The sequence below is a fragment of the Dama dama genome, chromosome 30 (assembly GCF_033118175.1).
Source record: "Dama dama isolate Ldn47 chromosome 30, ASM3311817v1, whole genome shotgun sequence".
Classification (NCBI taxonomy): Eukaryota; Metazoa; Chordata; class Mammalia; order Artiodactyla; family Cervidae; genus Dama; species Dama dama.
In genome coordinates, this window is record NC_083710.1 from 11,749,425 (window position 1) to 11,762,234 (window position 12,810).

Below are 12,810 nucleotides of genomic sequence, written 5' to 3' on the forward strand. Positions count from 1 at the left end.
AGCTTCAATATCAGTCTTTCTAAAGAATTTTCAGTATTGATTTCATTTAGGATTGACTGGATTCATCTCCTTGCAGTCCAAGGAACTCAAGCATCTTCACCAGCACCAAAATTTGAAAGCATTGATTCAAGATTTCATTATGGTCCAACTCTCACATCTGCACATTGACTACTTGTGAACACAGAGCTTTGACTATATGGACCTTTGTCAGTAAAGTGATGTCTCTGCTTTTTAATATGCTGTGCAGGTTTGTCACAGTTTTTCTTCCAAAGAACGTCATTTAATTTTGTGGCTGAAGTCACCATCCTCAGTGATTTTAGAACCCAAGAAAATAAAATATGCTAATGTTTCCACATTTTCTCCCATCTATTTGCCAGGAAGTGATGTACCAGATGTCATGGTCTTAAGTTTTTGAATGTTGAGTTTTAAGCCAGCGTTTTCACTCTCCTCTTTCATCCTCATCAAGAGGCTCTTAAGTTCCTCTTCACTTTCTGCCATTAGAGTGAAATCATCTGTATTTTTGCAATTGTTGACATTCTCCTACACTCTTGATTCCAACTTGTGATTCATCCAGTCTGGCATTTCACATGATGTACTCTGCATAAAAGCTAAATAAGCAGTATGATAATACATAGCCTTTACATACTTCTTTCCCAATTTTGAACCAGTATGTTGTTTGAATCAAAATTGCCAGGAGAATATAAAAAACTGCAAATGCAGATAATAAAAGCCTCTTGATGAAAGTGAAAATGGAGAGTGAAAAAGCTGGCTTAAAACTCAACATTCAAAAAACTAAGATCATGGCATCCATGCTCCCATCACTTCAGGGCAAATAGATGGGGAAACTATGCAAACAGTGACAGGCTTTATTTTCTTGGGCTCAAAAATCACTGTAGATGGTGACTGCAGCCATGAAATTAAAAGACATTTGCTCCTTGGAAGAAGAGCTAAGCCCAAACTAGACAGCATATTAAGAAGCAGAGACATTATTTTGCCAACAAAGATCCATATATTCAAAGCTATTGTTTTTCCAGTTGTCATGTATGAATGTGAGAGGAGGACTGAAAAGAAAGCTGAGCACTGAAAAATTGATGCTTTTGAACTGTTGTGTTGGAGAAGACTCTTGAAGTCCCCTGGACATCAAAGAGATCAAACCACTCAATCCTAAAGGAATTCAATCCTGAATATTTATCTGAAGGACTGATACTGAATTTGAAGCTCCAGTACTTGAACACCTGATTAAAAAAGCGAACTTATTGGAAAAGACCCTGATGCTGGGATAGATTGAAGGCAGAAGAACATTGTCCTCTGTTAAAAGGGACAACAGGGGATGAGATGGCTGGATGTCAATAGACATGAGTTTGAGCAAGCTCCGGGAGATGGAGAAGGACAAGGAAACCTGGTGTGCTGCAGTCCATGGAGTTGTAAAGAGTCGGGCATGACTGAGTGTGAACAACAGCCGTGCGTCTAGGAGCCGATTAAGCATATTGCCATTTCATCTTTCACATTCATTATACGTTAATAAAGTCAATAACTATATCCTCAAGATTTTCCCTGGTTCTGACATTTCTAACAATCGGCAATACAAATAGTCATAAATAAATATTTTAAACATAACTACATGAATAAATCTTTCTGTGTAGGAAAACCACCTTATCAGTTAAAAATACAATACTCAAGAGTAATCCTAAACTCGCTTCATCTCTAGGAAACTTAGATGCATGGATCTCTACATGGATAGATCTTTACATGGATAGAAAATATTAGGTATGAATAGACTACCATTAGATGTTTGTTGTTTAAACAAGATTCAATTGCATTTATAACCAATGATTACTCATTCTAAATCTTAATGGAGATTAAATTTACAATGAATTATTGTGTTTCTGTTCATCAGTGTTATTGGTGTGCAGTTTTCTTTTCTAAGTGGTATTTTTGTCTAGTTTTGTTATCAAGCTGGTGGTGGTCTGATACTATGAGTTGGGGCGTATTCCTTCCTCTGCAATTTTTTGGAATAGTTAAAAAATGTTTTCGAAGAATTGCACCATCTTCTATTTGACTTAATTGTTTATATTAAATTTTTATTTTATCACTTTCTAGAAAATTGCATTCCTTAGTTGGCGAGCAAAGCTTGTTAGTTAATTTTCATGATTCCCTGTTGTTGAAAACAAAATGACAGGCTCCAGATGAAGTTGCTTATTCTAAGTCCCATATCAGGAAACTTAACCTTACTGCAGTTTCAGGTCTCCTAGAAATAACATCTTACTTAAACCAATCAGTTACCTATCAGCAGAGGTTGTGTCATTTGCCTGGTAGACTCCAGCCCTCTCCTAAAGAAAACTAATCTTGCCATAACAAACCAATTTGTTTTCTTAGTGTAGCTTCTTTGTTCCTTCCTCCGTCTATAAAATTCTCTCATTTCATAGTTTCTAAGAGTGTTTTCTGTCCTTTATAGAACCCAACTTTGCCTGAAATATTCCCTTCATATCTCTGATTTTCTTGAAGAGATCTCTAGTCTTTCCATTCTGTTGTTTTCCTTTATTTCTTTGCATTGATCACTGAGGAAGTCTTTCTTATCTCTCCTGGCTATTCTTTGGAACTCTGCATTTAAAGGTGAATATCTTTCCTTTTCTCCTTTGCTTTTCACTTCTCTTCTCTTCACAGCTATTTGTAAGACAACCATTTTGCCTTTTTGCATTTCTTTTCCATGGGGATGGTCTTGATCCCTATCTCCTGTACAATGTCAAGAACCTCCATCCATAGTTCATCAGGCACTCTGTCTATCAGATCTAGCACCTTAAATCTATTTTTCACTTTCACTGTATAGTCATAAGGGATTTGATTTAGGTCATACTTGAATGGTCTAGTGGTTTTCCCTACTTTCTTCAGTTTAAGTCTGAATTTGGCAATAAGGCTTCAGCAATACGTGAACCGTGAACTTCCAGATGTTCAAGCTGGCTTTAGAAAAGGCAGAGGAACCAGAGATCAAATTGCCAACATCCACTGGATCATTGAAAAAGCAAGAGAGTTCCAGAAAAACATCTATTTCTGCTTTATTGACTATGCCAAAGCCTTCAACTGTGTGGATCATAATAAACTGTGGAAAATTCTGAAAGGGATGGGAATACCAGACCACCTGACCTGCCTCTTGAGAAACCTGTATGCAGGTCAGGAAGCAACAGTTAGAACTGGACCTGGAACAACAGACTGGTTCCAAATAGGAAAAGAAGTATGTCAAGGCTGTATATTGTCACCCTGCTTATTTAACTTATATGCAAAGTACATCATGAGAAATGCTGGGTTGGATGAAGCACAAGCTGGAATCAAGATTGTCAGGAGAAATATCAATAACCTCAGATGTACAGATGACACCACCTTTATGGCAGAAAGTGAAGAGGAACTAAAAAGCCTCTTGATGCAAGTGAAAGAGGAGAGTGAAAAAGTTGGCTTAAAGCTCAACATTCAGAAAACTAAGATCATGGCATCTGGTCCCATCACCTCATGGGAAATAGATGGGTAGACAGTGGAAACAGTGTCAGACTTTATTTTTTTAGGCTCCAAAATCACTGTGGATGGTGACTGCAGCCATGAAATGAAAAGACGCTTACTCCTCGGAAGGAAAGTTATGACCAACCTAGAAAGCATATTAAAAAGCAGAGACATTACTTTGCCAACAAAGGTCCATCTAGTCAAGGCTATGGTTTTTCAAGTGGTCATGTATGGATGTGAGAGTTGGACTGTGAAGAAAGCTGAGCGCCAAAAACATTGATGCTTTTGAACTGTGGTGTTGGAGAAGAGTCTGGAGAATCCCTTGGACTGCAAGGAGATCCAACCAGCCTATCCTAAAGGAGATCAGTCCTGGTTGTTCATTGTAAGGACTGCTGCTGAAGCTGAAACTCCAGTACTTTGTCCACCTCATGTGAAGGGTTGACTCATTGGAAAAGACCCTGATGCTGGGAGGGATTGGGGGCAGGAGGAGAAGGGGACAACAGATTATGAGATGGTTGGATGGCATCACTGACTCGATGGGCAAGAGTTTGAATAAACTCCGGGAGTTGGTGATGGACAGGGAGGCCTGGTGTGCTGCAATTCATGCGGTCACAAAGAGTCCGACATGACTGAGCGACTGAACTGAAGAGTGTTTTTCTAGGTTGACTGCTGTCCAATTCCTGAATCACTGAATAAAGTCAATAGGATATTTAAAGTATACTCCAGTTAATTTTTCTTTTTTTGCGCCACTAGTCTTACTCTGTCTTACATTTAAAAAACCAGTATTTGAGCAACAGAAACCAAGAAACAAATCAAGGTAAGATGAAGTTGTTGTTATTGTTTAATCTCTTAGTCATGCAGTAGGGTGGTGTTTTCCTGAGAATTTCAAAAACTTAATATGCTCCCATTCACAGAACAAAAGAGCTATTTAATGAGAGGAGTACTGAGCTGTTGATAGCACCTCCTCTTTTTGGGATGTTACCTGCTGATATTTCAATTTATCATCAGTCAATATTTTTCACTGTTTTAAAGAGAAGAATGGGGTACTGCACTAGAATTATTCACTTTTCTTTGTTCATTCATATCCCAAGCTTTCAATATCTGCTGTGCTCCTGTCATATTCTAAAGTCTGACCCTATCCCTGTTATCTGTTGTTGAAAACCTTGCAGTTAGAAGCACGGGGACATTGTTAGCACAGCGCAGTTTATGGTACACTACAGATTAGATAGGGATGAACAGCAGGGCAGAACATGGAAAACTCAGACTGTACCAGCAAATTCTTAGAAAGAGACATACTGGGTATATATTAAGGAATGACTAAGAGTTCATCAGAGAAAGAAAAAGGAGAGGGACTGTATCTTTGCTTCTATGCCTCTTAAAAAATGTGAAGGAACTCATATTTCTTATACTTCTGATCACAGAAAACTAATCTAATTAAATAGATGACATGGCAAAAAAGGATAAATTATGTCTCACAACCAATTTTTTTTGAATATTCATGTCATGCTCTTTTTTAAATAAAAGATATCACACAGTCGTACTGCTTTTTGTGAGCCCTTGTCAGATAAATTTCTGCTCTGATGAAGTATTAGAAAATTTCCTTTCATTTATCTCTTTCCCTAGATCCCTGAGTGTAAAACACCTTAAGGGCTCAGCTGATAAAATAGAAATGCAGATGAACATTACCATAGTATTACCTGCAAATGTTTTCTTTGAAATCATAGTGGAATTTGGTGACTTTGATTAACTCATGTACTGGAAAAAATTTTGCAGTCTTTGATTTGATAAATATTCTCTTTTGTATAATTTCTTATTTTTTCCCATTTTCCAACTTTTCTTATAAACAGGGACGTTCCATCTAGTATTTTCTGTCCCATATATGTATTCCATGTATTAAAATTACACATTAATGTGTTCAGTCATTTTATTATTTCCTACTATTGCTTTCACTTGAAATGGATTCAAACTTCTAAAACAGATGCAAGAACCCTATAAAGAATAGTCTCAAACCTTTTATCCCAGGTACCACAAATGTTAGCATATGATTGTCCCTCTCTCCCTTCCCACTTTTCTCTTTCTCCCTCTCTTCTCCCTCCCTTCATGGAGCAGACATAGAATGAGTTGTTTTAGAAGTGAAATTCATAATTTAAATATGATATTTTATCACATCTATATAATGTATGCATTGCCTACTCTAAAAACCAGGGGATCGCCTCATCTTATTATGATGCAAAACTCTCCATCAGGAAGCCAGCATCCCAAATCTCATTTAAGTTACACCTGCTGTCCCAACAAAGTATCTTTTCTCCTCCATTCTAGGATATTTTTTTATTTTAAGTAAAAAATAAAAAGCCAAAATAAGTACAAATGATGGGGTTAAGGGCCGACTTGACTTTTTTTACTTTGTATTTTAAAGTAGCTTTATTGAGATATCTACCATAGTTACATACCATACTATCAGTTTAATCAGTTCAGTTGCTCAGTTGTGTCCGACTCTTTGTGACCCCATGGACTGCAGCACGCCAGGCCTCCCTGTCCATCATCAACTTCCGGAGCCTACTCAAACTCAAGTCCATTAGATCGGTGATGCCATCCAACCATCTAATCCTCTGTTGTTCCCTTCTCCTCCCACCTTCAATCTTTCCCAGCATCAGGGTCTTTTCAAATGAGTCAGTTCTTCACATCAGGTGGCCAAAGCATTGGAGCTTCAGCTTCAGCATCAGTCCTCCCAATAAATATTCAGGACTGATTTCCTTTAGGATGGACTGGTTGAATCTCCTTGCTGTCCAAGGGACTCTCAAGAGTTTTCTGCAACACCACAGTTCAAAAGCATCAATTCTTTGGCACTCAGTTTTCTTTATAGTCCAATTCTCACATCCATACATGACTAATGGGAAAACCAAAGCTTTGACTAGATGGACCTTTGTTGGCAAAGTAATGTCTCTGCTTTTTAATATATTGTCTATACTTGGTCATAGCTTTTCTTCCAAGCAGCAAGTGTCTATTAATTTCAAGGCTGCAGTCACCATCTGCAGTAATTTTGGAGCCCCCCAAAATAAAGTCTGTCACTGTTTTGTTTGTCTCCCCATCTATTTGCCATGAAGTGATGGGACCAGACGTCATGATATTAGTTTTCTGAATATTGAGTCTCAAGCCAACATTTTCTTTTTCAGTCTCCTCTTTCACTTTCATCAAGAAGCTCTTTAGTTCTTCACTTTCTGCCATAAAAGTTGTGTCATCTGCGTACTTGTGGTTATTGATATTTCTCCCAGCAATCTTGATTACAGCTTTTGCTTCATCCAGCCCAGCATTTCTCATGATGTACTCTGCATATAAGTTAAATAAGCAGGGTGACGATATACAGCCTTGACATACTCCTTTTCCTATTTGGAACCAGTCTGTTGTACCATGTTCAGTTCTAACTGTTGCTTCTTGACTTGCATACAGATTTCTTAGAAGGGCCTGATTTCTCAGGTGGTCTGGTATTCCCATCTCTTTCAGAATTTTCCACAGTTTATTGTGATCCACACAGTCAAAGGCTTTGGCATAGTCAATAAAGCAAATGTAAATATTTTTCTGGAACCCTTGCTTTTTCAATTTTCCAGAGGTTGTTGGCAATTTGATCTCTGGTTCCTCTGCCTTTTCTAAATTCAGCTTGAACATCTGGAAGTTTACGGTTCTCATAATGTTGAAGCCTGGGTTGGAGAATTTTGAACATTACTTTGCTGGTGTGTGAGATAAATACACACTCGCACTCCTTTAAAATGAGAAAGTGAAAGAGTGCAAATATGTAAGCATACTGTGTTATATTTATCTCCATGATCATATTTACTTGTCCTCTATTTTTAATATCATGATCATATTTACTTGTCCTCTATTTTTAATATGGATTTGACTTGCTATCTGGTGCCACTTTTTCATTCTGAAAACTTTATTTATTTTTTTTTTTTGTTAATAGAATTTTTCTAGTGTTAAATTTTCTCAATTTCTCTTTGTTTGGGAAGGTCTTTACTTTTCCATCATTATTGAAACAGAGATTTTCACTATACAAGGTTACATAAGTTTTGTTTTTTTGTTTTGTTTTTCCTTTCAGTACTTTTAATATGCCTTCTGGCCTCCTTTTTGTGTGAAAGATAAGCGGCTAATTTAATGTAGCTTCCTTCGATGAGTTGATTTTCTTTTGTTTCAGGATTTTTTTCTTTGTCTTTGAACATTTTTACTATGATTAGTCTAGACTAAAATCTGTTTCATTTATCCTGCTTAGAGTTAGTTGAGATTCCTTCATGTGTGGATTAATGTTTTTCATATAATTTTGAAAATTTTCTGTTATTATTTATTCCTTTTTTTTTTTTTTTCTGCTGTTCTGTCTCTCTCCTCTGCATCTGGTAAGATTTCTCTGGGGCTTTCTGAGTAATTGTTACATTGCTCTTTTTATTCACTTTGCAAAATGTCTATTGATATATCTTTACATTTGCTGTTTCCTTCTCCTACTGACACAAATACACTCTAAATTTCTGAATTTCCATTTGGTTCTCTTTCATATTTCTTTCTCTTTACTGACATTTTCTACTTGATAAGACATTGCCATTATATCTTTCTATACTTTCTATCTATTATATTTTTCTATCATTATATACATAGATTCTTTTAGTTCTTTGAATATATTTATAATAGTGGTGTAGGTATTTTGTCTGCTAGAACAAAGCATGTTTTGTATGCTTTCTTAAAGGCAGTTTCTGTTGCATGCTTTGTCACTGTTTATGGGTCATACTTTCCTGTTTCTTTGAATTTCTCATGGATTTTTGGTTGAAAATGAACATTTTAGTTAATGTTTAGAAGTAAGTCTGGAAATAACTCATAAATTCTTTGGCTTATTCTTGTGGTTTGCATGTTTATTTTCTTCAGTGATTTGGTTGACTGTATTAATGATATGTATTATCCCCGTAATGTAGAGTCTCCAATGTTGCTTCTCAAAAGGTTCAGCCGTGGATGTGTGCATAGTTATGCTAGAATAATAATGGCGCTTTCCACAATTCTCTTGGAATGTCTCTTTCATCAATTGTTCTGTTAAGGTGCCTGCTTGTTGCCATTACATCCAGTTGTTTAAGTCTACTAATTGTTTACTGCTTGTCATATGTTTTTGTTGCTGTTTATTTTCTATTTTCGCCCTCAATTATGAATCACTTTATGATGTATTATACATAGTATAATACATAGTATTATGTACAACATATACTGACTTCATAATAATGATATAATTTATATTATTATATATTTATTGATACAGTTAAATTCAGGCTCCTTCCTAGGGGTAGTATTTGAGGTCAATATTTAAAACTTGATCCAACCTCATCTTCTAGTAATTTCTTTTCCTTGTTCTCTTTGTTAAATTTCTAAATGTTCTCTGGTTTCAATTTTGGTTCTCATGCAACTCCCAGCTTCGCCTTAGTTGTTTATCACCAATATAGCTATTGTTTTCAACAATAATCTTTCTTGAATTTCCCACAAACTCTGTCCCTAAAGAAGTTTGTTTCTGGAAGAGCTATAGGCATATTTATTTTTATGGTTGGCTTCTCCCCATGGAAAAGATCTCTTTACTAGTCTCCAGGCCTAGGAGCAGAGACTGCTATTCTTAAAGTGATAGCCTTTTTGGTGCCCTGGATACAGTGACAGTATCTGGGATTCTTGACTTGCTCCATACACCATGGAACCTCTATTCCATCCGAAGCTGAAGCATGAGAAATCCAGATGAAATATTTTCAGTCTGCTTTCCTTGAGAAGGCCTTTCCTGGTGTCTCAGATGATAAAGCATCCGCCTGCAATGCAGGAGACCCCGGTTTGATCCCAGGGTCAGGAAGATCTCCTGGAGAAGAGAATGGCAACCCACTCGGGTATTCTTGCCTGGAGAATTCCATGGACAGAAGAACATGGGCTACAGTCTGTGGGGTTGCAAAGAGTCAGACATGACTGAGCAACTAACACTTTCAATCCTTGAAAAATCCTTGCATTCTGCCCTACTGATAAAAACTGGGTGGAGGAGTGAAGCCTCACTTCTTTCTTTCTCTCTTCCTAGAAAGAGATCAGTGCTGAATGAAGATGGAGCCCTGTCTTCCTGTGCTCTGAAAGTTCTACAGAGGAAATGTAGGAGCAGAGAGTATGTGGGTCTTGAGTCAAATGGCAAGAACTTTCACTCTTTTTATCGAGATGTAGGAGATTTTCCAGAATAAATATTTCTCAATTTATTTATCATTTATTTGCTCATTATCTTAGACACATAGATCTTAAGATAATTTTCAGACTAAATTTTGCCTTTTAAGGTGATTTTTAAAAACAAATAATAGCAAATGAAGAAACAGACAAAGGATTAATCTCAAAAATATACAAGCAACTCCTGCAGCTCAATTCCAGAAAAATAAATGACCCAATCAAAAAATGGGCCAAAGAACTAAACAGACATTTCTCCAAAGAAGACATACAGATGGCTAACAAACACATGAAAAGATGCTCAACATCACTCATTATTAGAGAAATGCAAATCAAAACCACAATGAGGTACCATTACACGCCAGTCAGGATGGCTGCTATCCAAAAGTCTACAAGCAATAAATGCTGGAGAGGGTGTGGAGAAAAGGGAACCCTCTTACACTGTTGGTGGGAATGCAAACTAGTACAGCCGCTATGGAAAACAGTGTGGAGATTTCTTAAAAAACTGGACATAGAACTGCCATATGACCCAGCAATCCCACTTCTGGGCATACACACTGAGGAAACCAGATCTGAAAGAGACACGTGCACCCCAATGTTCATCACAGCACTGTTTATAATAGCCAGGACATGGAAGCAACCTAGATGCCCATCAGCAGATGAATGGATAAGGAAGCTGTGGTACATATACACCATGGAATATTACTCAGCCATTAAAAAGAATTCATTCGAACCAGTCCTAATGAGATGGATGAAGCTGGAGCCCATTATACAGAGTGAAGTAAGCCAGAAAGATAAAGAACATTACAGCATACTGACACATGTATATGGAATTTAGAAAGGTGATAACGATAACCCTATATGCAGAACAGAAAAAGAGACACAGAAATACAGAACAGACTTTTGAACTTTGTGGGAGAATGTGAGGGTGGGATATTTCAAAAGAACAGCATGTATACTATCTATGGTGAAACAGATCACCAGCCCAGGTGGGATGCACGAGACAAGTGCTCCGGCCTGGTGTACTGGGAAGACCCAGAGGAATCGGGTGGAGAGGGAGGTGGGAGGGGGGATCGGGATTGGGAATACATGTAAATCCATGGCTGATTCATATCAATGTATGACAAAACCCACTGGAAAAAAAAAAATAATAATAAAAATTAAAAAAAAAAAAACAAAAACAAATTATGGTTGTCTGACTGGGAACAGAATATATGGAGCTGCCTATACTACCATCCTGCAAATGTCATATACATTTTATGAAGGTGGTCATTGTGTATTTCATGACACATGAGCAAAAAATGGAAGAACTAGAGAAAATTTCCCATCCCCCCCACCAAAAAAAAAAAAAAAAAAAAAAGCATTGAGAAGTAACAGTCCAAGTAGAGGGAATAGCAAACACAAATATCCCTCAATCCCATTTCTGGTATGTTTACAGAATAGAAAGGACTCCTGAATAAATGTGGCCAATAAATATATATTTAATTTTCTATGATGATGGTAAAGTGGATGCACTTATTTAAATATCTTGAACCACCAGTTCTATACCAATCTATTCCATATCTATTTCTGCTTATATATTCTGTACTAAAATTGCTTCCATTACTTCAAACTCAGTGTGTCTAAAGCTAATACCACATGTTAAAAATTACCTATATGTTTTGAGGACAGAGTAAACACAAGTAAAATTCAGTCTTCTGTCATATGTCCTATTCTATTATCATTTGTCTCAATTCCTCAACTCACTTTAAACTTTTATTGTAGTTATCATCTATTATTTCTCTTTCAGGTAGAATGACTTGGGACAGTTTCATTGGATTAATTTAATTGCCCAGAGAGTCAATATCAGTGTTTGTATTTATAAGGTGGTTAGAGGTTAAGATTACTCTTTCCAGAAATTTGGGCTTTAAAAAAATATATATTTTTATAAGTTAGCTAGTATCAGCAGTCTGCATAATGGCCCAAGGATGGGACTATTTCATTTATGACAACTTTGCTTTGTTATCTATGGGCTTTTCTTCTCCTTAAATCACATGTAAACTATAAGAATATAGTAGACTGTTAATAAAGGTTTATTTTGGTACTATAGATACAGACACATCTTCATTCTTCAACAAGATATAGTATAATTGCTTTAATGGAACAAAAGAATTAGATGGTGAGATAATAATACCATTTAATCCAACCTTATAGTTTTACAAATGAGATGAAACTAAACTGTAGTGTTTGATATCATCAACAACTTAAAAACCTTATTTCTCTACACTCTCTGAAATTAAAAGTCACTGGGGCATAAACTCTGGACTACCATGATGTAGAAACCATAATTACATTAACATATAGTTGAAATGTTTCAATTAAACACATTAAAAGAACTAGCTTGGGAATTTCCCCATCACTGTCTTGTTGAAAAAGTATAATGGGTAGCTTTAACTATTATTCAGCATGAACTGTTGGCACAACATCCCACCCTTCTCTCTCCTGGAAAAGTAAATAGATAGGTTCAGAACTTTGCATGATGGAGGAATGAGAATGTTATACTATCTGATTTTATTTATTTGAAAGTCTTGAAAAGGCAAGGATGGAATCCAATCTTTTCTGGGAGACATGATTCACACCTAATTGGGGTTCATTTTCAGAAAGTTCAGTCACTGGGGAAGAAATAAATCTACTTTAGAGTAATCTCTTATGGTAACTAGAATCCTCACAAGATCAGAGGCTGCTGAAACTAAGTAAGCTAGTTTCCTGTGATGGCATTTAAGCTGGTGAGAAGACAGAGGGAATAAGAAGGATATATTACTAAATTCTCCATCCCTGAGCACAAAGAAAAAATATCACACAGTTTATCCTTACAATTTGTCATGCATGCTCCTCCACGTAATTCAACAGTGATGATTATGTGACTCAAATAGTAAATTCACCCTTGGCTTGTTATGCATATAACTCACCAAAACTATTTTGGTGAAAGTGCTTCTTCATATTTTCAGGATTCTCTTTCACACAGTCTTCTACATAAGGCAGATTATAAAACTCTAAAATTCATTTTGAATGTGTAGTTATTTATTCTACTGTGAATTATTGATGAAAACCAAACTCTGAGTAATGGAAGACACTATT